Source organism: Trichomycterus rosablanca, chromosome 14, assembly GCF_030014385.1.
Source record: "Trichomycterus rosablanca isolate fTriRos1 chromosome 14, fTriRos1.hap1, whole genome shotgun sequence".
Taxonomy (NCBI): domain Eukaryota; kingdom Metazoa; phylum Chordata; class Actinopteri; order Siluriformes; family Trichomycteridae; genus Trichomycterus; species Trichomycterus rosablanca.
In genome coordinates, this window is record NC_086001.1 from 31,170,459 (window position 1) to 31,175,563 (window position 5,105).

Consider the following 5,105-nt stretch of genomic DNA (forward strand, 5'->3'; position numbering starts at 1 on the left):
ATTTATAACATTATAAATAATCAAATACATTTATAACATTATAAATAATCAAATACATTTATAACATTATAAATAATCAAATACATTTATAACATAAAAAATAAATACGTTTATAACATTATAAATAATAAATACATTTATAACATTATAAATAATCAAATACATTTATAACATTATAAATAATCAAATACATTTATAACATTATAAATAATCAGATACATTTATAACGTTATAAATAATCAAATACATTTATAACATAAAAAATAAATACGTTTATAACATTATAAATAATAAATACATTTATAACATTATAAATAATCAAATACATTTATAACATTATAAATAATCAAATACATTTATAACATTATAAATAATCAAATTCATTTATAACATTATAAATAATCTAATACATTTATAACATTATAAATAATCAAATACATTTATAACATTATAAATAATCTAATACATTTATAACATTATAAATAATCAAATACATTTATAACATTATAAATAATCAAATACATTTATAACATTATAAATAATCAAATACATTTATAACATTATAAATAATCAAATACATTTATAACATAAATAATAAATACATTTATAACATTATAAATAATCAAGATTGTTAGTAAATGTTAAACTAAGATCTGATGATAAAGTCCTGTACCATGATGCATCATGAATGATTAATTTCTTTAGGTTGTCCACTATGGGAGGCACTCTAGAACTCTCTGCTCGACTCTTTGCTGGATCTCTTCTCCCTGTGAATTTCCCTATACACAATACTTTATTTTTTCTTCTTGAATTCTATGTGTAATCGATCCCTTCTGTTATGTTTGTTTTGTCATTGTACATCGACCGTGAGTTTGCTGAAAGACGCTATATAAGTTAAACTTATTACTATTATTGTAGTTTGTGTGGTTCTTAACACCAGATCAGCTGCTGTCTCTATTATCATGGCTGAACAGATTCTCACAAGTTGGGCTCGACGGTTTTCTTTATTTGTGTAAATAGAGATTAGAGTCGTTTGTGTGACTGTGAGGGTTTAGTGGTGCTGTTAGTGTTAGTATTAGTGATAGACACAAATAAATTCAATAATAAATGTTATTTTTACTTACTGAGTTCATCTTTATCTTCAGGTTCTTCCTTCTTCACAGGCTTCATCTGGAAACCTCCACACTGTTGGTCCTCTGGGGTGAGGTGTTCCTCAGAGGTGACGTGTTCCACAGGGATTAAAGATCCTTCACCTGAAATTCATCAATATGTGAAGAAGAAACTCAACAACTGGAGGAAACTGAAGGTTGTGGGTTTAGTTACCACAAATAAATACTACTTAGATTTAATCCAGACTGGAAGTATCAGCACTTCTACACAGGACAGTACGGTACAGTACAGGTTCTAATCCCACTATCCACATTTTCTTATTATGTCTACTATACTAACCACACTGTACTGTACTAACATGGCAAATTGCTCCACATTTACTTACAGAAGTAACTTCCATCTTCTTCCTCCTCCTTTTTTATTAGTTTCTCTTGGAATCCTTCATTTTGTAGATCTATGGGGGTGACGTCTCCCTCTTCTGCTGACTGCATTATTAAAAGATCTGACAGGCAGACGGACAGATAGACAAATGTACTTTATTATCTATTAAAGAGAAATCCAGGAATATTCTTTCAGACTGTTTTAACTGTTTATTTTTAATGCTGTGAGGCTGTAAACAGAGTGAAAATGTTGAAACTGTTGTGGGACTGAGCAGCATCAGACAGAAAAGACTTCTAATAGAACTTTTTGGGTTGGTTTCACAGACAGGGATTAAGCCTAGTCCTAGACTACACAGCATTTTGAATGGAGATTCTCTATTTAAAGCTAAATGTAGTCCTGGACTATAAGCCTTAATCCCTGTCTGGGAAACAACCCTTTGAGTTTGGTGGAAGTGGTTTTGTGGCCCAAAGTGAAATGATGAAGTCTGATGTTCTTTACATCTAGTTTCTCATCCACTCCCAATAACAGTGCTGTACTAATACTTTTAACTTTTACTATAAACCTGTAAAACAACCTGTAAACAAAGCTACAAGAACTCGCTGTTTCTATCAAACATTAAACACTGTAAACAAAGCTGAAAATGTGACGCGTTTATATCAAAATGTGAGATTTAATAATGAATAAACTCTGAATCCGTTACAATCCACTGATTCATCGGTTCAATGAATCGGTTCATCAGTACTGAATCATGTGTGATGCTAACAGTTAGCGGAGCAGCTAATAGTTTGTGTGTTTAAACAAAACTGGAGTTAAAGCTCCTCAAATCCTCACAGTGATGTTTTATTATGAACTCTAGTTTTATTATTAATTAGAATGTGGTTATAATTAAATATAAGGGTTATAATTAAATACATATTTTACTTACAGATGAGGCTCTACAGTACAAACACAGCAGCTTCTTGTTCTTCTTATGATGTTTAATGGCGGTTGGCAGAACAACTTAAGACGCACCAGCGTCACCAACTGGACTGGAGTTGAACAGCAGCTTAGCAGTAAAACATCTCCATTAGCCCTGTATCTCTCAGCTACAGTGTTGGGGGAACGAACCGATTCTATTGAACGATTCTTTGAAATGAACTTAAGGAACCGAGTCGCTCCTCTAGTATAAGGATAAATAATTAAGGAATAAACTTGTTTAATGATGTTAAATCTGATTGGTTCATGGCGTTTGTGTTTTAAAGCAGAAACAAACACAGGCACATCTCTGCACAAGAGAAGATTTTTCTGAAACTAAATAAATAAAGTAAATAAATGGAATTTGTTTGTAGATGTGATTCCAGTATACAGTATTTGTTTGGGTTTAGAATGTAACGTGAAAGTAAAGTAATGAGGAACGAGATTACATTTTCCAGGATGTAATGAGTAAAGTAATCCCATTACAATTTTAGTTAAGTAATGAGTAATGAGTGATGGATTACTTTTTTAAGTAACTACCCCAACACTGCTCGGGTTGCTTTAGAGAGGACTACAGTCAGTCCTAGACGTTCTTCCAAGCAGTTTCTCTAATGTCATGTTTTGTTTTGTTTTCCAACTCACACATTCACACCAGTAGAAGCTTAAAAATAACACTACAAACCAACTAGTCTATAAGCACAAGAGGATCCACAAGAGGATCCACGTACAGAGGACTGATTCAGGACTTCGTGGACTGGTGTCTGCAGAACCACCTCCAGTTAAACGTGGGCAAGACCAAAGAGCTGGTGGTGGATTTCCGCAGGTGCAGACCCATTTTACCATCAGTAAACATCCAGGGAATGGACATTGAGAGAGTGGACTCTTATAAGTACCTGGGTGTTCATCTAAATAACAAACTGGACTGGTCAGTTAACACTACTGCACTTTATAAAAAAGGTCAGAGCAGACTGTACCCAAGGACGGATTAAGGATAGTCTGGCCCCACCCCCCACCAAAAACATAAATAAATTAATACATGAAACATAATTTTGCGCTTCTTTGTACGCTGGAGGTCATGCCTGTACTCTTGGGAGACAGCAGTGGTGACATTTAAAGCTGCCCCTTCAAACACCTCAAAGTTATCTCTCTGTGCTGCCACAAAGTCTCGTAAAGACAAGAGAAGTTGTGTAGCTGTACACATGTCATGCAATATCATGCTTCTGCAGCTGCAGGCTTGTGGCTTGGAACCTCTGTAGTATTGTGTCCCAGAAGTATGCCATGAAGGCCATCTCCAACGTGTCCAATTTGTCACAGAGTGCAGAGGCTTCACTTCGAGTTACACATTTCTCCTCCATATCTTTAGACATATCATTCAATGCCTCTCTCAGTTGTGCATAATATTTCCAAAGAGCCTCAGTTGACTCAGCTCGTGCGCTCCATCGAGTACCTGACAGTGATTTCAGTGTGAGTTTGATATCAGTATCATGGAAAACCTTTCCCCACCTGTGTGTAGATGATGCACAAAATGTGTACATTGCCTGTACAAAGTCAAAAAAACGTCCAGCTTCTGGGCTACTGTCAACAGCATTGACACCAACTAAATTCAGTAAATGTGCTGCACAGGGGACATAACAAATCAAAGGGTTTCCAAAAGCATGGCTAGGGGCCCCAAAAGCATGGCTAGGGCCCCCAAGAGGCCCTGGGGTCAAAGTCCCTAATAGTCAGAGGATCCTTAAAATGAAGGGCCCTCAGAAATAAAAATATATTGTGTCATAAATGTTGATAGGCATCGCAAAATGTTTTGGGCCAGGGCCCCCCTGGGGCCTCCTGACCTCAAGGGCCCCTGGGCGCTGGCCCCACTGGCCCGGTCAGTAATCCAGCCATGTTCCAACTATTAAAGGTAGCATGACTGAAAGAGAGTCAGGTGAGCATGTGCTGTGTATCAGGACTTTCTAACCTGAGTAATTTAATCACTGAAAGTAAGAATATCACCCTGTTCTTCTGCCATCTTTAATTCTGGCTTCATTTTACCTAATGAACGTGTCATGATCGTTATAAATGCTTACAATCAATTTTGTCAATGGCTGCAATCACTGCTGTGTAATTTAGTGAATTCTTGCACTGCACATGGCAGAAGACTAAAAGAAATTTAGAACGTGTAGAATAAAAGTATTAGGAAAGTATGAGGTTAAAAGCATCAGATTTTATTTATTCTTAAAAGAAAAATACATGAACCTCAGTCATCTCACACGAAGATCTGTTCTGCTCAACAACAGTAAAGCTCTCCATCGTTTCTGTGTGGCAGCTCCATAACTGAAGGGCTGTCAGTGTAGAATCGGGTATGTGGGTATATGCCCTGCTCTTGTACACTGGCCGGTTAGCTCAGTTGGTTAGAGCGTGGTGCTAAAAACGCCAAGGTCGCGGGTTCGATCCCCGTACGTGCAACACCCACTTTTGGCTTCAAACGTCTCTGACACGTGTGAGATCTGTGTACTTTGGTCAGTGGAAATAGTTTTATAGCTTCATAAAAACATTTTACTTACGTGTTCAGCCCTGCTACACAAACTGTCATTTTTGTTCCTGTTAAAAACTTTAGCTTAGTTAAAGCAAATAAAGACACATTTAAAATGTTCATCTTTTATTACAGGTTTAAAGTTGCA

General features: G+C 36.0%; 1 protein-coding gene and 1 non-coding gene across 2 annotated transcripts in view; both read left to right on the forward strand.

Moving 5' to 3' along the window:
* The window catches only part of LOC134326292 (zinc finger protein 850-like), a 321,599-nt gene that overhangs the window by 56,439 nt on the left and 260,055 nt on the right, over positions 1-5,105 (forward strand). The gene's annotated exons all lie outside the window — the stretch shown is intronic.
* trnaf-aaa (transfer RNA phenylalanine (anticodon AAA)) lies at positions 4,821-4,892 on the forward strand. Its single transcript has one exon. It is a non-coding gene; the product is annotated as a tRNA-Phe (tRNA).